The sequence below is a fragment of the Erpetoichthys calabaricus genome, chromosome 3 (assembly GCF_900747795.2).
Source record: "Erpetoichthys calabaricus chromosome 3, fErpCal1.3, whole genome shotgun sequence".
Taxonomy (NCBI): Eukaryota; Metazoa; Chordata; class Cladistia; order Polypteriformes; family Polypteridae; genus Erpetoichthys; species Erpetoichthys calabaricus.
Genome location: NC_041396.2, coordinates 8,732,133 through 8,752,132, shown reverse-complemented (window position 1 = coordinate 8,752,132; position 20,000 = coordinate 8,732,133). Strand labels below are relative to the sequence as shown.

The window sequence follows — 20,000 nt, the reverse complement described above, 5'->3', positions numbered from 1 at the left end:
TCCGGTGAGTGCGTTGTTTTATTATTTTTCTTCTTGAATTATAACGGAAAGGAGAGAGGTGTTAATACCCGCAATAACCCCTTTGTCTTGTACACTTTCACTCACCTCTGGGCTTGTTGGCTGCCTCCTAAGCACACGTGTGTAACAATATACTGTATAATAAAATAGACCAAGCAGTTATATGGGAATATTGTATTTTTTTTCTTTTTAACAATATTTTCATTTTGACTTTCATTCTGTTTTTCCAGGTATTCTTGTTTAATTAATCAATTATTTACTAATTAGTGGGTCTAACACTAAAGTAGCAGCAGCCTTTGATTTTTCAGTGTTGTTAGCCCAGCTGTCTGCTCTTTTCATTTTTAATTGTCATTAATAAGATACAACGTAGTGGGTAAACTGCACAGACAAAGGGCAAAATACAATGAAATCAACAAAACAAAGCATTTAAATTCATAGCAAAAGCAGAAATTTTTCTAAATGTCTTATAAATGAAAAATCACGCTACTGTGCTTTTCTGAATGTAGAACAGGAGATAACAAATCCCAGCTAATTAAATGAGATCAGTGTGATCAGGTGTTGTCACTGATTAGCAGTCTGGTTGGAACAAAAACCTGCAGCCACTGCGGCCCTTCAGGACTGTGATTGGAGACCCTTGCTCTAGGGCAGGGGTCTCCAACTCCAGTCCTGGAGAGCTACTGTGGCTGCAAGTTTTCCTTCTAACTCTTTTCTTAATTAGTGACCAGTTTTTTGCTGCTAATTAACTATTTCCCTTTATTTTAATTGACTTTTCTTGAGACTCTGACCACTGAATTGATTCTTTTTTCCTTAAACAGCACTTAAACATAAATCTGAGGTGAAGTGAGACAACAGATGAGCAACTAATTTGGGGCCTCGAACACCAACCATCTTTACTTCATTCAGTTTCTTAATTTGAAGCCAATTCTCGTTGCTAATTAAACCCGTTATTTAATTCCATGGCGGTCATTTTGCCATGGCAAACATTTTCAAAACTGTTGATTTTCTTTTTTAAGAGCGCGGTCAAAATGTTTTGTGGACCTGAGCAGATCAACATTACTGTGTTGTTTATGTGTTGGTACATTTTGTTTCTTAATATTGGTTGGTTGCTAATTATGGAAAAAAGAAATAATTAATGGGCCTGAGTCTTAAGTTGCGCAACAATTAAAATTAAGGAAAAGAGTTAATTAGCAGCAAAATCTGGTCACTAATTAAGAAAAGGGTTAGAATGAAAACCTGCAGCCACAGTAGCTCTCCAAGGGCCTCATGCATATCACCGTGCATAGAATTCACACTAAAATATGGCGTATGGATAAAAACGGAAATGTTAAAACGCACAAAAAAGTCCAAATGCATAAATCTGTACGAATGCCAACAACCACGTTCTTCTGCTCCATAAATCCTGGTCAGTGTGAAAAGTAACGCACGTCAATGCGTCCGCTGCCACTCCCCAACTCCTCCCAGAATTATCCCTCTTTGAATATGCAAGTAAACATATATAGCCCATAAGATCAGCATTCTGTGAAAAGACAATGGCAAAAACACAGAGAAAAATAGAAGAATTTCAGCGAATACCAAGTGGAGGCAAAGAAAAACGTACTACTTGTTGGCTTAAACAGTGGTATAAACAACAAAAAGAATCTGATTGAATGACATAGAGTGTAGGAGAAAATCGAAAGTTCAAGTTCACAAAGTCGCACAGTGCCCAAAATAAAAAAGAAGTTGTCAGATATCAAAGTCACAGTCATAACCAACTGTCTGAGTGTCATATGGAAGCATATTAGGGTACAGAGAAAAGAAGAAAAAAATAGGGACACAGTGGGAAAAAAAGCTTGAAATATCAACTTTAATCTCGAAATTTCCACTTTAATCACATAGTTTATTTTGTCATTAAAGTAGAACATCATAAACTTCATCTTAAAATCTTTAATTTACTATTTTCTTAAATTCCATCGTAACTAGAGTAGCACGTTAAATGCTTTGTATTGTATTTGTTCTTCTATGTGCTCTATGTGTGTGAATCACTATGTGCTTCTTAAACGGGCTTTCTCTTCCTCTCGACTGGACACAGAATCCATTACAATTGTGATATTAGAGCTCTCTGAATAATTTAAATACTGAGATGTATACTTGATATCATTTTCATGATGATAGGAGTTAAAGCATGTATTAAACATGGGAACGCGAGCTGGTGCCTCATCCAGAGATTGTTCCTGCCTCCCGCAAGATGCTTTCTGTGTCGTGTTTGACCTTCGATGAAATAATGTATTGCAGCAGTACTGTCTCTTTCAAACATACTAACCTCCAATTCATGTCCTTCCTTATCATTCTCCAAGTAACAAATCGTCACACGATCAGCTCTGTAATAGATGTCAAGCCATCCGTAGGCTTAAAACGCCAATTCTTGAAAACTTTTAAGGAACATTGAAATATCTTCGTAGTACATGTTTAATTATTCTATCCATCTATCCTTCCAGGGTCGCGCCAGTCCCAGAAAGAATACAGAGCGAGGTAGAAACAATCCTGAATGGCCGCTAGCTCATTGCCAGTGCTGAGACACTGTGTCCTTACATGTTTAATTATTAACAATATAGATTATTTAAATAATGTTAACACTTTATCTGTATAATGTAATAAACATATTTTGCTGCATTTCACCTTAAAAATGATATTGTCATCATATGTAAATACATGCTTTATAAAGTGGCTCATGTTAAGCAATATTATAACTGTATCACAACTTTACATTGAGGTAATTGTACTTATAAGTACAAACAGTTCTACAAGGAGCACTTGAACTGATTGAGTGCATTTAAAGTTCTTGGGATGAAACTGTTTCTGAACCACAAGGTCCCTACAGGAAAGGCTCTGAAGTGTTTACCATATGAGAGCAGTTCAAATAGACAGCATGGCTGAGGTATTGTGTGCTTGATGCTGTATACCGATAATTCTCTTTCCGATCCGCTGCTGTAGTGCTGTGAATCCACACTCAAGTGCAGTGATATAAATACTCCGAGTGGTGCAGTGAGAGTAATATGGAAAAAGATGATTCGCTGTGGCAACCCCTAACTGGAGAAGCTGAAAGAAAAAGAAGAAGGTGCAGTGACAGTAACAACTCTAAAGCAGCTATGGTGTTTTGAATAGTTTGGCCATTCTGTGGACCATTATATTGTTACAGGCTAATTACAATTGGGGTGGCACGGTGGCACAGTGGTAGCGCTGCTGCCTCGCAGTTTGGAGACTCGGGTTCGCTTCCCGAGTCCACCCTGCGTGGAGTTTGAATGTTCTCCCTGTGTCTGCATGGGTTTCCTCCGGGCGCTCCGGTTTCCTCCCACAGTCCAAAGACATGCAGGTTAGGTGGATTGGCGATTCTAAATTGGCCCTAGTGTGTGCTTGGTGTGTGGGTGTGTTTGTGTGTGTCCTGCGGTGGGTTGGCACCCTGCCCGGGATTGGTTCCTGCCTTGTGCCCTGTGTTGGCTGGGATTGGCTCCAGCAGACCCCCGTGACCCTGTGTTCGGATTCAGCGGGTTGGAAAATGGATGGATGGATAATTACAATTGTCATGGCGAAAAATTCGGCATCAGAAGGCTTTTTACCTGAAATAAAGGCTATTAGGAGTCTCGGGATAGTCAAACAGAGTTACAGTTTTATTGCAATAAAATAAGCATAATAATAACAAAAATAACAAGGACTCAACCCAATACGGCCAAATTGAGCTGAGCCTCGAACAGTTCAAAATCCAAAACTTATATATCATTTTCTTATCACTTTGTCCTTGCTCAATTAGCTCATTCTGTACCTGGCTTTACTGTCCATTGTTTTCTCTAGGTTTCTGTTCTGCTTATTTTGATTGGTCTAAGGCTGGGCAGATGGCTTCCTCTTACCATATTTGGGCTTTTCTTATGTCATTTCCTATCTTCTCCGACCTCGCTCAAATGAGCTCTTTTGGTCATCTCCTCTGAATCCCCTCTACTCCTGTCCGGCCTTCCCTTGAGTTCCCATGGGAACCCTTATTATCTCCTGACTTCACTGCAGCTGGCCCCTCGGTATTTCTACTTGTCTATTGTTCACTTCTAGCTATTTTTTTCTTATTTCTGTAACTGGCCAAGGTCTTAATTCCATACATGGATTTCCTCTTGTCATTTCCTTTCTTAAGCCTTCCAAAAATTTTTATAATGTTGGCCTGAAGCTTAAGCTTTGATTTAAAAGAAATATAGCATGTGCCTTTATTTAATCATCTGCTTGGCACGCTTGGTTTACATTTTATTTCTGTACTTAGGTTAAATGTTAGTATTACTAATTTTCTAAACTTATTTATGTTAGAACATATTTTTTCATTTTCCTTGCATTACATCACCTGCCCTTGGCAGCAATGCCTTATTGCCATCTTTGCTGATTCAATATTTCAGCTGGCTTCGTACGTGCCTTTCAGAGCCATCTTTTCTCTGTGGTATCATTCTTTTAGCTTCCTATCTCTGGACACAGGTGTTCTCAATCTTCTTTTCTTTATCTGTTCTTTCCCACACTAGCAATTCTGCTGTAAGCTTAAAAAATAATGCAAAATGACTGATTTTTAGTTAACTATTTACTTGACCTATCTTATTTCCTTAATGTTCTAATTTATGCTTAATCTAATGTTTTAGAAGCTTTTAATTACTTTTTATGGCTCTTTATGTTAATTTGCTATTTCTATGCTAATATAAAAAATTTTCCTTCTACACAATCAGATGCCTTAAACTAATAAACAATATGCGATTAATTTCAGTGTATTTATAAAGCCGCGTCAGGGATGTGGATCTAAGAAAGAAAGGATAACCACACTGGAACAGTAGCACTGCTTTGACGCTAGGTGCCGCCAGTCTGCAAAACCAAGCGGAGAACTTGCATACTCCAGGGTATGAGGTATTGTGGAAATGTACGTGGCTTTACGCCAAGTTTAGGTTTTATACATCGCGATTTGAGTGTGGAAAAGTTCGTATGCAACATTTCTGTGCATATGCACTGTTTATACATGCGCCCCCAGGTCTGCTTGTGGGTCGGCCGCTCTGGGTCGAGTCTCCACTGTCTTATTTTCTTCACCTCCAGTCTGGGGCACCCCCAGGTGGAACTTGGGATTCTGCCTTTACAGGGAGATAGGCACATAATAAGCCCCCTTCGCCTCCCCCCCTCCGGGGCAGCCCAAGTATGTGAGCCCCTCCTGCACACCCCCTGGCCTGCCTGGGTTGTCCAGTCAAGTGTGCTAGGAGCAGAGCCCACACTGGGTCCTCCTGAATAGTGGTACACCCTCCCCACCTGAAAACTCGTCCCCGGTACGCTCCCACCTGGGTTTGTTGCAGCTCCTGTCCCTTTCTCCTCTGGGATCCAACCATCCTGCCAGCTACGCCAGTGTCACAAACTCCACTCTGAGTCATAGCAAGGTTTGGGGAAGCCACCCGTATATTTTGTATCCTGGCTGCAAAGTTGCGAAAATGTAAACAGCACTGATGTGCACAAAACCGAGTCCAAAACAGAACTGTGGGAATAGGGAAAAGGTGGAGGCTTTTAAAGGGGAAGACAGTAAGTGAGGTCAAAGAGGTCAGGCTCACAAGGGTCTTCAGCCATAGGTACGAGCCTGGACGTGAGATCACAGGGGCCGGAGCCCCTCTGGCTCGGATAGGCTCGGACCTGGAAGTGATGTCAAGAGGGCCAGGTGGAATCTCCTGTGAATTGTCTGCAGGAAAGCGAAAAAAAGAGTCAGTGCACTTTGCCACATCCCGGTCTGATTTGGAATTGTCCTTATTCAAGCCCTTTAGCTGCCTCCCATGCGCACGTGTGTCATAAACTACATTTGCCAAATTTGACTACAGTTGGGGACATTGCATCCAAACAATGGAGAAAAACTGTTAAGTGCAACATATAGTCATTTAAATGGAACATTTAGCATTAAAATGTGTCATTTATCAGTTTCAATGTGACATTTATCATTAATGTTGGATTTGTAGCATTTAAGTATGACATTTAGCAATTTGTTTAATATTTAGCACGTAAGTGCGATTTTCAACCTTTTAAGTTGGCTGTTTAGCATTTAAGTGCAAAACTTAGCCATTTAAGTTTGACATTTAGCCATTTAAGTTGGATATTAGCCTTTAAATTGGATGTTCATTATTTATGTGAAACATTTAGGCATTAACGGGAAACATTTATCATTTTACTTACATGTTTAGCATTTACATTTGACATTTAACCATGATAAATGGCACATGATTTGGATGGGCATGCCGACCAAAAGAGGGAATGGTTCCTTACCCAAATGGGATGCTCCTAACAGGCAGACATGCATCCCGGCCAGGGGAGAAAAAGTTCCAGACCTGGAAGAGATGGCAAAAGTAGATGGACAGATAGTCCACTGGAAGAATATGTCACTGGGGACTTTTTTTTTCCCCCAGGACACTAGATGGCAGCAGCCCTGTATATCAGTACAAAGTATGGAACCAGTAGGGCATGCTGGGAAATGTAGTCCAGCAGAACAGCCCTCCTGAGGTGTGTGGGTGCCACAAGAGGGAGCTGCAGGGAGATGTGCTCCCCGTTATTTTGGAGTTCTGTATCACCCAGAAGTACTTCCATAGGGCAACAGCCCTATCACTGAAAGTACTCTGGGCCTGCAATAAAAGGGACTGCGCTCCCTTATCCAGGTGAGTCGGAGCTGGAAGGAAGGAAGGCAACAGTCAACTGGAGGAGGGCAGTGTGATGGTGAGAAGAGAGGAGAGGAATTGTGAGGAGAGGTAAATTGTGAGAGAAATAACTTGTGCTTTTGCTATTCTGGAGGTTATTATGTAATAAAAACACACCTTTATGTTCAGGTTTGGGGCTCACGGACTCCCTGGTTTCCATCACACCATTTAGGTATAAACTTTAACATTTAAGTTCGTGATTTAGCTCCTCAAATGGGACATTTATCATTTAAGTGCACCATTTAGCCGTTTAAGTTAGATATATAGCCTTTAACTGAGATACTGTAATTAGTGGTTTCAACAGAATATTTACAATTTGTTTGATTTTTAATCATTTAAATTTGACATTTAGATAGATAGATAGATAGATAGATAGATAGATAGATAGATAGATAGATAGATAGATAGATAGATAGATAGATAGATAGATAGATACTTTATTAATCCCAATGGGATTTAGCATTGAAGTGTGACGTTTAGTGTTTTAAGTGTGACATAAAAGTTGATATTTAGTGTTTAATTTGGACATTTAACTTTTAAGTGTGACATTTAATCATTTAAGTGACTTTTAGGTCATTTAAGTGACTTTTTAACATTTAGGGTTTAGCTGAGACGTTTTTCTTTTTAGTGGAATGTTTATCATTTACCAGAGAAATTTAGTATTTAAATAGATAAATTTTAAATTGGACATTTAGCATATAAGTGCAACATTTATCATTTAAGTACACTATATAGCCATTTAAGTGCAACATTTACCTAATTAAGTGCAACATTTAGCACAGGGGTTTCAAACTCGGGCGGCACAGTGGCGCAGTGGGTAGCGCTGCTGCCTCACAGTTGGGAGACTTGGAGACCTGGGTTCGCTTCCCGGGTCCTCCCTGCATGGAGTTTGCATGTTCTCCCCGTGTGTGCGTGGATTTCCTCCGGGTGCTACGGTTTCCTCCCACAGTCCAAAGACATGCAGGTTAGGTGGATTGGCGATTCTAAATTGACCCTGGTGTGTGGGTGTGTTTGTGTGTGTCCTGCGGTGGGTTGGCACCCTGCCCGGGATTGGTTCCTGCCTTGTGCCCTGTGTTGGCTGGGATTTGCTCCAGCAGACCCCTGTGACCCTGTGTTCGGATTCAGCAGGTTGGAAAATGGATGGATGGTTTCAAACTCTGGGCCTGGTGGGCCGCAGTGGCTGCCATTTTTCATTCTAACCCTTTTCCTAATCAGTTAACCGTTTTCACTATTAATTAAATTATTTTTCCCCTCTTTTTCATAGTGCTGTTTTTAAGGATACAGTTTTTCTGAAATGATTCTCTTCTTCATTAAATGGCAGCCAAACAGAAATGAGACATGAAACAAGAAAGAGATGAGCAGGTAAACCAATTTCACTCTAATTACTTTCTTAATGAGAACCCCATTCTTGCTATTAATTAAACTCATTATTTAATTCCATGGCTTGTTGCTTCTCATTCTGCCACAGAAATCATTTCCAAAACTGTTGATTTTCTGCTTTTTTCTAAGAACACCATCAAAATGTTTGGGTGACCTGACAGATCAGCCTTACTGAGACCTTCACCTGTCTTTATTTTCAGATCATGTGTGATGGGCACAGGTGAGATGGTCACGTGGCGGCTTGTTTCGTGTCTCATTATTATTTGGCTGCTAATTAAGGAAAAAGAAACAACAAAGGGGCCCGAGTCAACTTAATTAAAACAAAGACAAAAGAAGTTAATTAGTGGCAAAAACCGGTCACTAATTAAGAAGATGGTTAGAATGAAAACCTGCAGCCACTCCGGGACCGGAGATCAACACCCATGAATAAGCCATTTATGTTAGATATTTATTGTTCAGCAGGGACATATAACATTTAAGTCTGAAATGTATCATTTAAGTGCAACATTTATCATTTAGCAGAGACATACAGCAACTAAGCTGAAGTTTTAGCATTTCATTTCAACACTTAGCCTTTATCAGAGAGATTCACCATATAATAATAATAAATAATAAAATGACTAACTTCAGTGGTCTCATCGTCACAGATGCACTGTCAGCATTTCAAAACTAAAGTCGCCTCAGTAGTGCAGCTGCGCCAGTCCTGATTGCACAACTGGTCCCGAATTCCCTTATCAGGTGCACAACAGGTTAATAAAGTCAGTCAGAAAGCCAAGAGCATTGAGTTGTCTGAATTGTATGCAAGTTTCAATTTCTTCAAGTTAACAAAAGTCCATCTTTAGGAGCTCTGGGGTCATATCCTCTGCCTAGTTACTGCCCACAAGACCACCATTTCACATTTAATGTGTTAACTTCAGTTTGTGGTCCTAAGGGGGTCACCTAACTCTGTAGAGCTGCAGTTATAAAAAAAACATGTAAATAGTCTAGGACTGTGATCCTGAATAACACTGCGTGTCAAATACAGAATAATAAAATAAAAAGGTGCGGCTTCACAAAACTGGCTTCAGGTCTTTAATGACATAATGAATAAGAGGAATATTAAAATAAAAGATCTAAATGTTTTGTGAAATGGCCACAGTGTAAGCTGATGCAAATTCACTAACTTCTTCTTTCTCTCATTCCCTTGAGGTTTTTGCTTCTTGTCGCTATCTGCACAATAAATAAAGTAAATCCTGACACCCTTGTGCCCCGTGACTGAGCACCACGTTAGCCACCATTGCAGTTCACCTCAAGGCTGCCCAGGCTCTGCTGTGAGTGTTCAGACTTTAATAACAGACCTCATTCTGCATCGTTTTTATGAAGCTTGATCCAAGGTAGGGAGTTTTTTTTTTCTTTTTGCCCTTATTGTTTCTTGAAAGGTAGCCAGTTTAATGAATGTTTTTTGTTTTATTTCATTGTGAGTGAGCTTCAATTTGAAAATCAACGAACAAAATGTTGTTATCAGTCCACCTAACACAAATGATACCAACTGTACTCTTAGGTTGTCTGTAAGTGATGGATATAAAGAACGGTCAATACCAGTTACCTGTAAGCTCTTATTTGTCTCACCGTCTGTCTCGTAACCCGTGGCACCCCTAATGGTAGACACCTTGCTGACTGGGACTGTCTTTCATTTCCAAACCTTTACTTCAAGTCAGCTTTACCACCAATGGAGGACTTCACTTCAGCATCATCATGTGGCCTTAAAGTACCTTAGCTAGACATGGACTGGACAATGAAGACTTTCGTCAATGCTAACAAGAATTAGAGAAAGGAACTGAGTATTAAGCTTTTACTTGTAAATTATATTTATTTTCATTAAAACCAATAACAGCAGATATACAAAGATACACAACATCATACAACCTGGGAACTTTACATAAATTCATTCAAGCCAAGCAGAAGTAGTAAGATGCTGATCATTGCAATCCTTGGTATCTTGTTGTCCTACAAGTGATGTGCTCTGAAGCAAAGGAAAGACATGGAGAGTAAGAGATAGAGAAGTCTTAGCAGTTGAGAACGTGTCCTCCAGCATCAGCTCCCCATCTCACCTAAACAGGAGAAAAACAGACACTGGTTGGCCTGACCTTTTGCAGCTTCTCTCAACCCTGTGAATGCTTCAGACACTGCTGTCAGCAGCTCAAAGTTGGACGAGATCCCCAGATAGGAAAGAAGAATTAAAAAAAAATACCCTAAAGTGCTGCTTCATGTTCCTGTTTCCCCAGCTTTATATGTTAAGGGCATGTTCTCACCATATCTACATGGGTTTCCTCCGGGTGCTCCTGTTTCCTCCTACAATCCAAAGACATGCAGGTAATGTGAATTGGCCCTAGTGTGTGATTGGGGTGTGTGTGTATGGATGCCTGTGTTCACACTGAGATAGACTGGCACCCTGTGCTAGCTGGGAAAGGATCTAGAAGACCCCCATGACCCTGTTCAGGACTAAGTGGGTTGGATAGATAGATAGATAGATAGATTTGACTTTTTACAGAAGCTCATTAACTCAATCAATCAATCAAGTATGTAGTGTGACAGCATAGATGGAGTTATATCCCAGCTGATGTCTCATTCTAATTCCAGTGTGGGACAAAGACTAATGGATGGACTGGGGGAGTTCTTCTTCCAATAACAATTCAACCCCCAGTACGATATGTGAAGTGGCAGAGCCTCTCTGGCATGGTCCCAGGTTGGATACCAGCAGAACAGTAAGGAAGCTGTAGTTCTGAAGAGTAAACTTGTTGGGGTCCCTGGGTGCCACCAAGGGATGCTGCCAGCAGATGACCTCCCTGTTTTGGAGTACATTTTCTTCTCTTGGTTCCAACATAAAAGAAGGCGTCTCACCTTGATCAGAGAGTCAGAGTTGAGAGGCTGTGGGCGACCCTCATCAGGAGGGTAGACAGAGTTGAAGAGAACTGTGATTGTGTATTCAATGGCTGTGTTCACTTGGGAAGGTTTGTGACAAATAAAAATCCTTTATTTGTTGGGTAACATTGTGTCTGTGGTTCGGGGATCAGTGACACTGACTTATGATTATAATTCCATCCATCCATCCATCCATTTTCCAACCTGCTACATCCTAACTACAGAGTCATGGGGATCTGCTGGAGCCAAACCCAGCCAACACAGGGCGCAAGGCAGGAATCAAACCCTGAGCTGGGCGCACACACACTCTAGGGACAATTTAGAATCACCAGTGCACCTAACCTGCATGTCTTTGGACTGTGGGAGGAAACCGGAGCACCCGGAGGAAACCCACACAGACATGGGTGGAACATGCAAACTCCACGCAGGGATGACCCGGGAAGTGAACCCGGGTCTCCTAACTGCGAGGCAGCAGCGCTACCCACTGCGCCACCGTTCCACCGACAAAAAAGCCAAGCCTGTGAAATTCTTTGAAAGAAATCTGAACTACCTCCACAAGAAGCAAGCCATTTTTCCTTCAGCAACCATCACTAAAATGAAAAAGCATTACTAGCAAGTTATTTAGTTGCATTTTGCATTGCAATAGCTAGTAAGCCACATACAATTGCAGACAATTTCATTTTACTGACAGCTGTTGATATGCTGCAAAGAACAGCTGGTGAAAAAAGGCTGACAAGCTGAAAACAATACCTCTCTCCAACAATACGATCCAAAGTGATATGCCAGAAGAAAACAATCTCATGAAAATATTAAAAAGGGCAAGTACTTTCATTACATTTATTTCCAACTCTGGTGGTGGCGGCAGCAGCGGTCGCAGTGCAACACAATTTGGTTTGTACCTCTTATCATTGTAAGTGGCGGTCCTCCCAGGTGAATATTGTTGTAGGTGCGTCAGCTGCTCAACATCATGATCAGCTGATGCCAGTAGCTCACTTTAGTTTTCAATCTCGATATCCAGATCATTTGCACCAAAATCAGAGTCTGAAAAATCAGACTCTGCAATTCAATGATACTACACAAAACGTCATCCACTGAGTACATCAAAAGACCTGAGTCTCCTTAGGAAGCCCATTCTGCTCTGACCCTTCTTGTCCAGTGCCACTATACGAGGGTTGTCTGGGTTCCACGCGGAATCACTCGAAATAAGTAGCCAAGGATTTTTCTTTCTATTTTTCTCATGTACTTTGATCCTTTTTAAACTTTTTCCAAGTATTCACTGCCAACATCAATGCACTTTTGGGCTCTTCTGACCCTCGCCGCAAAACACTTGCGAAAGGCTGTCTTTGGGAGGTTGTCCAGCTGTTCTTTGACAGCTGCAATCAGTTCCTCTCGAGTTTCGAAGTTGTGGCCTCGAAGGGGTTCTGTCACCTTCGAGAAGAGCCAAAAGTCACATGGTGCAAGATCAGGCGAGTAGGGTGGTGGGTTCAAAACGTTGACACCACTGTCTTCAATGAAATGCTTCGTCGCATTAGCCGTGTGGGCTGGCGCATTGTCATGATGCAAAAAGTGCCTTCGCAAGTTCTTGGACCGGCCTCTAGCCATCGTAGAAAAAACGTCAGGCAGGCACTGAGTGGTGTACCACTCAGAGGTCACAGTTTTCCTCTCCATCAGCGGAATTGACGCGACAATGCCATCGATGTTGAAAAAGATGGCAAACATGGTGCGTTCCACCGAGCAGATTAAACCATCAGAAAAGTCGTAAAAAATCATCACTCGAAAGTCACACACGCACGGAGTCGGGAGCTTCGCCGCTAGTGCCGGCTGCGCACTCTCAGTTCGTTTGCTTCTCGTGTTCATTCTGAAGGAAGAGAGGGAGCAAAACATCTGAACAAAAACATGCAACCACTTGAATAATCCCTCTACACAGCAGAACAGGTTTCAACAGGCTGACACTCGACAAACGATAAAATTCCGCGCGGAACCCAGACAACCCTCGTATTGTCAGACCAGTCCAGTTTGTTGTTTATGTGGACCCCGAGGTACTTGCAGCTCTGCATCACTTCCACATCCTCACTCTGGAAGGTGTCTTGTCTCAGAGACTCCTTGGCATACTGGAAGTCCACAGGCAGCTCTTTTGTTTTGCTGATGTTGAGCTGCAGGTTATTATCTCTGCACCACAACACAGTCCTGCACGACCTTCCTCTACTCTGACTCATATTCATTATTAATGCAACCTATGATGTTATCTGAGACTTTCTATAGATGGCAAGCATTGGTATTGTGCTGGAAGTCTGTTGTGAAGAGGGTGGGCAGGAATGGAGACAGAAAAGTTCCCTAAGGTGCTCTGCTATCACATACCACCATTTTTGATACACAGTCCTCAGCCTCACAAACTGCTGTCTGTTGGTAAGGTAGTCTATGATCCAGGAGACTGTGGGAGCATCAAGATTCAAAGCTTTGAGCTGTCTCTCCTGTCAATAAGGCAGAATGATATTAAATGCACTGGAAAAGTCAGAGACCATCATCCTGACTGTGCTGCCGATGTTGTTCAAGTGGAAGTAGGCTCTGTGGAGAAAGGAGATCAGAGCACCTTTATGTGTCTGATAGGTGGCTGGCATCCACTGGACAATGGTTTTATAAGCTAGTATGAGTTGCACCAAATTATGGTCTGATCAGCCTTAAGGTGGCAAATCATGAGAATTATATGCCTCTTTAACTTTGGCATAAAACAAGTCCAGGGTCCTACTTTCCTTTGTTGTAATTTATGCCCATCCTTGATTGTTCAATGCTTACTTTCTGTCCTTGTCAACAGAGAAGATTTAATGCACACAGTGCTTGAGGTGGAAACAAATAAACGACAGTACTGTCTGTTTTTCTCTGTTTCTTGGTTGTCCTGGTCATAATGTTCAAGTTTAACACAAGTTCTTATTCAAGCTTACCCTGTTGGATTTTGAACCACACTATGATACGTACATTACATCAAACCTGGAGCTGTGGTTTGCGAGGTCCACCTTGGAGTTTCATACAAACTGTCCTAAATATATTGTGGGGATGTTTGTCTTTAGCAGAACAATGTCTTATTAGATGGGCAACCCGTTAAAACAGTCATTTAATGGGACGCATAGCCTAAAATCAGGACTGAATGTTTGACCACAGTAGAAAGCTTAGTGACACTGAAATTGTGAATCAGTATAATTTGCAGAGTGTACAGCATACAGTACTGACAAAATGTTTGTTTGGTTTGTGTACAACAACGTACAACTTACAACCTCTGGGTACTTTATTCATATCTAGATAACTCTTTGTTCCTTTGCTTATATTTCGTACATTTACAATTAGATAGATAGATAGAGATAGATAGATAGATAGATAGATGCTTTATTAATCCATTATGATCATTTAACCTACCTATTATGACTTAAAGCATCATGAGGCAGGAGATGCATGCAAAGCTTTCTGCACACGCAGAGCTCGACTTACTGAAAGAGGTTTGGCGTCCTACACACTCAAGCGGCCAGGACACTGAGTTCCTATCTCTGCCGGTGATCCATTAATTTGTATTGGGAATCTGTTTGACATTAGTCTTGTCTATGAAAGGTGAAAAAATGAAAACATACAAAATATACAAGTTGGTGTAACCATTGTCAGAGTAAAATTGGAATAGTAGAAAATTTGTAGTTCAAGTCGCACAGGTTGTTCCTAGGTTTGCCAATACAAGAGGCTGTAAATTCACCAATGCTTTTCAATGGGAGACTTTGAAGTTTCAGAACTTTGTGCAGTACAGTCCACTCAACATATCTTAACAAAAATTGAATCATCCAGAGAAACTTCCTTGAAGATTACATGTGGGGGAGAGTTGTTTCATGCAGTCGGACACCAAGATCAGCTATCCTAAAAGGTGCTTTACACATTATATTCACCTAAAAAGGACTTGACCTGCATTAGCCCCGCTGGAAAGGCTTTCCTCCAGTATATAGCTGCTCTTCTGCAAGCTTCTGCGTTTGTTGGTCTCCCTGTCTTGCTGCTTCACTTCTCCCTTTAAGTCTTTCTATTTCATTTTTTTGCTTGCATTATCATGACCTTCATAACCTGACTGAACCCATACTAATGTTCTTATTTATTATTCTTTATAATTTATTTCACCCTTTCTTGGTGTCTGTGCCATCTTCCTTAATCATTTAAAGACTAGATGTGGGTTTGGTACCTCAGAATGCTTCAATTTTTTATTTTTAATTCTTCTGTGACAAGCATGTGCCTTAATAAAACTACCTTTAGGTCATCAGTAAAAAAAGTTTATGTGCAAATGCCTCGTTGACAAAGAGCCAAATGTTTTGCTCAGTGTCTGTCTTACACAGCATTACAAATGAATGAGATCAGAATTGTTTTCATTCATTGAAATATTTGCATAGTTGAATATAGAGTATAAAAGTGCATCAGACAGCCCAGTGTTCACAGATCCTGAGACCTCATCATCTGAGCCGATCACCATGTTCTTTGAGAAAGCAGTTTGCCTCCTTGCCACCCTCGCTATGCTGGTCGCAATGGCTGTGGTGAGTATTAATGCTCTATTAAGATTTTTTTCCATATTTCAGATGGTTTACTCTAAAATACATGAATACAACAGGCTCTCAGACACAGCAATGTAGCACACTGAATGGTTTTCAGTGCTGACTAAAAACAGAATTATTCAACTTTTAGTCTACATTTAAATCTTTGAAATTAGCAGTAGGACCGGGCTTCAACACCTGTGGTGTCTGTTTCATTTTTCTTTCTTCTTAAAAGCAAATTAAATGATATTAGTACATCAAGCAGAATATTCCAAAACACAAAACATAAACATTAAATTTTACCAAATGACAAAAGCAACCATCTGCTGCTTTTAAAACATTGTGAAGGTTTACACTGAAGTTCAGGTTTATAGTCATCTGCACACAATTTATTCTTCTTGCTCTTCATTTTTTCCACGTCTATTTGAGGCTCCATGTGCCTGATCAACCTTCTCCAAACAACTTATTCCTTCACCTCCTCGCCAGTCAGGCCCTTTTTCTTTACTTTATCCACCCATCTCTGCTTTGGCCTCCCTTCCTTTCTCTTCCTGTGAATTTCCATCCCCATCACTCATTTGGCCACTTGGTCATCATCTCTCCTCATCACCTGCCCATACAATTTCACCAACTTTCCTATTCTTCTTAATTGTCTCTCCCATTTTTGTTGTACCTTTGTCTCTCATTTCTTATTCTGTCCTTTTTTGTAATTTCACACATCCATCTTAACATTATCATTTCTTCAACATCCAACTTCTTCTCCTGCGCTCTTATTGCTGTCCTAAAAACCTTCCATTTGATCCATCCAAACAACACTCTGGGTTATCTCTGCATTTAATTCTCCATTTTGAGCTCTCTTGTAAATAGCTCTCCCTGCAAGATAACTTCTGAATCCTCTTTATCAACAAACCTCAGATATTCTGTCCTCTTCCTATTCATCTTCAACATTCTAATATCCAAAGTCCTTCTCCATTCTTCCAGCTTACTCTCCACTTTCTCTTTTCTGGTGCAACACAACACAGTGTCATCAGGTCAAAGCCTGCGCCAGGTGGTTTGGTCTTTTATCCCAGAACTTAACACATCCATAACCAGATCTAAGAAGTACACGATTGATTGAATTTTGTAATTGCATTTCTTCCACAGATGAGTGGTGGTAATGTAGTACATACAACAGACAATGAACACAAGATGAGCCATAAAAACAATAGTAGATGATAGATAAGAAACACTTATGAAGATGTAGATGTGACAAGCTGTCTAGTAGCTCTGAACAGAAGTAGAAGAACAGTGACAGTGAACAACAGTGTTTGATTTTAAAACTTACCTGTATGAGACAAAATGTGCTATTTATGGCTTGGACAAAAGGGAGCTGTTTACCGGTAATATTCAGGGCTTCTTTCACCTCCCTTTGTAGTGCCCAGTGTCCCTGGGCTGAGCAGGTGCCCTAACAGAATGTCACACAGCCGGTCAGGAGAGATGGCACTGTGTGCCTATTGAACTTGTAGGACACAGCAGTAGGTACCCAAGTTTATGTCATCTGTGGAATCAACCGCATCAGTGAGACTTTTTGATGAGAGCTGAGATGTGTCGTACCCCCCCATCTGGTCCACAGTGATTGAGACTTAAAGAAAGTGAACGTCATTGACTGCTTCACAATATCTGTCAAGTGTACAGTAGATGGGAGTGTAGCTCGCCTCCTGCTTTGTGAAGTTCATGAGTGTTTCCTTGGCTGTGCTGAATTTCAAGGTGAGATCGTCACCTTTACAGAACTGTGTCTGAAGGCAAAGCTCTTCTCTGGAATCTGGCCCATGAAGGTTGATGTTCAGGGCTACAGTTAAATTTAATTCAATTGAAGCTGTGCTTGGCTTCCTAGTCATGTCAAGTAGTACGCCACTTCTTGAGAGGAGCCTGAGGGGAAGATCAGCGTGGAGAAGGTAATGTAGCCATCTCATTGTGACAGATGATTCCATCGTGAGTTCCACCTTTGAGACTGGTGGGAATTCTTTAGGGTTGAAAGTGTCAGTGACAATGAGTTAAACTTCTTCCTATAAGTGGCAACAGTTCTTTATTTTTCAATTCCATTTTCTTTCAGCATTTGTTGCTTACTGAGTGAAGTCTTCACTGTTAAAGAACACTTTTGTCCAAAGCCTTACTCATCTCATCAGTTACATATTTCTCTGTTTCAGGCACATCCAGATTACCCCGATTCTGCAAACAGAAGACATTGTAAGTTTTATGTCTATGATGTTCACCTAAACATTTAGCACATTTAAAAAGGAGAACGCCAGTGCTAGTCTGGTGTGTCAGTTCTGGAGACTTTGAATTATTCAACATGGTGTGTTTTGTAATGGGTAGCCTTCTCGTGTCAGATTTGTAGTGGTGCCATATTCTTTCTGTTTTAATGAGATTTAATGGTGCTCCATGGGATAATTACCCAATTGTGATCTCTGCTTCTTCACAACTTTGTCTCGGGCCTGTTTGGAGTGCTCCATGGTCTTCATGTTGTTTGCTTAGTGGTGTAGCAGATTCAGAGGCCTGTCAGAACAGGTCTATTTATACCGACATCATGTGACAGATCATGTGGCACTCTGATGGTACACAGATGGACCCTCAAAAACTAATGAAGTGAGTTTTGAACTTAATTGGTTGGACAAAATCTGATTTAGGGATTTCATAGAAAAGGGGATGAATACATGTGCATTCACAACTTTTCAGTTTTTATTTGTTTCTAAGTTCTATACGTTTATGGTGAATGCTCATTGTTTGTTTTCACAGAAAGTGACAGGTATGGTGGCCAACATAGCTAACAACCGTTTATGATTCCTACAATCAGTTGTTAGTTTCTCAACTTTTTCATTTATGACTTGCCCTGCCATTTATTATCCAGCCAATTACGTCCCCTTGAACTAACTGTAGCCTTCTATGGGTCTGATATTTGTAATTCATTATTAGAATTTATGAACTTCCTTTTTAGAAACTGTACTTTTAATGTTGTATAAGTTAGGATAATTAGAGGTAAGATGTGAAATAGGACTCTGCCATTGTCCTGCATGTTTTCTATGCCTCACTCTAATCCAAATAGTTCAATTCTTTACCTATTGTTTCAAAATTTAACTTCTAAAATGAAAACAACAAAAATGTCTTTTTTGGTTATTTAGTGTCTTATGTTAGTTAAGATCTCTTGTGTGTTATTATCCATGTGAACTCTTTGTTTTCCTCTTCTGACAACTGAAGTCCTTTACCATACGACCTCCTGCAGTCATCTGAGTAAAATATTAATTGTTACATTCACTGCAGTCTGCTCATTTATCTTTTTATCTTTTTTTTTGTAGGAGAAGAGATGATCCACATCCACTGAAGCCTGTAACCACTACAGACATTGTGTGATCCATTAAAATAAAACAATCATGCATATCTATTCCTTGTGTCTTCTGTCATCACTCCAGCTCTAGTATTCAACATAAATTGGTTAATCCACCATGGTGACTCTCTGCAGTTCATTTGATTTCTGACAATTGTCTGCCAAAAATCAAATTGGATGGCTCTTGTAAAAATAAGCAACTTGTGCTGAGCTCAGTTTCTCATTGCTTTTGTAGATTTCTCCAGTTTAGTTTTTGCTCTTTTCAGGTTCACCTTTAATCTTCTGTTTTGGTGTCTTCATTGTGGTTCAGTAATTCCCTGTTCTTACTCATCTGCTCACACTCTCATTTCTTCTCCCTCTTTCACAGAGTACAAGTATAATTTTCCTGTACTTAGTGATCAATTTGTAATGGCCCCATCAGCATTTCAACCATTTACACTTGTGTCAACAATAATATTTAAACTGACAGACATAAAACTGAATAACAAGTCCACCATAATCACAGTAATGACAGTGCAGCCTGACACCACTGGCACTGTTTTCTAACAATAGGGTCTTCAAATAAAATCCAATTAGCCCCATGGAGAGAAGCTGACTGCTACCTTCCTATCCTGACAGCATTAGCTACACAACAACATCGATTCCTTCATAGGGTGACAGTCCATATCTGGGAAAAGGTATAAACCAAACTAGAGCATAAATTTAGATTTGCCAATTGAGGTTTAATAAGCATTTTGTAATAGGGTCATTATATCATGGTAAGGCTCCTGTTCAGCCCAGGGCTGCAGGACATCATAAAAAATGGTGCAGCTGGCATAAAATATTACTGGCACCCAATTCTCTTGAGTTTAGGACATATTTAATACACATGTCTTGGAAAAGCAAACCATTTTCTAATGAATTTAGCCGCTTCACACAGGCTATTCTGAGAACCATTAGCATATATGCCACAAGGTTCAAGGTTTCTATCCTCTGGTCATTAGGCTGCTAAAATTGGGAAACCCACAAGTGATTAAAAGCCGGTTAGAAATCCATTGTATTATAGACTTAAATGTGCAAACATGAACCTATGAAGCTATCTGCCATCTT

General features: G+C 40.5%; 2 long non-coding RNA genes across 2 annotated transcripts in view; one reads left to right on the top strand and one right to left on the bottom strand.

The window, feature by feature from the left end:
- The window catches only part of LOC114647725 (uncharacterized), a 111,501-nt gene that overhangs the window by 48,095 nt on the left and 43,406 nt on the right, over positions 1–20,000 (bottom strand). The window lies entirely within an intron of this gene.
- On the top strand, positions 15,418–18,968 carry LOC114649613 (uncharacterized). Its single transcript, XR_007934382.1, has 3 exons — positions 15,418–15,556; positions 17,737–17,787; positions 18,891–18,968. It is a non-coding gene; the product is annotated as an uncharacterized LOC114649613 (long non-coding RNA).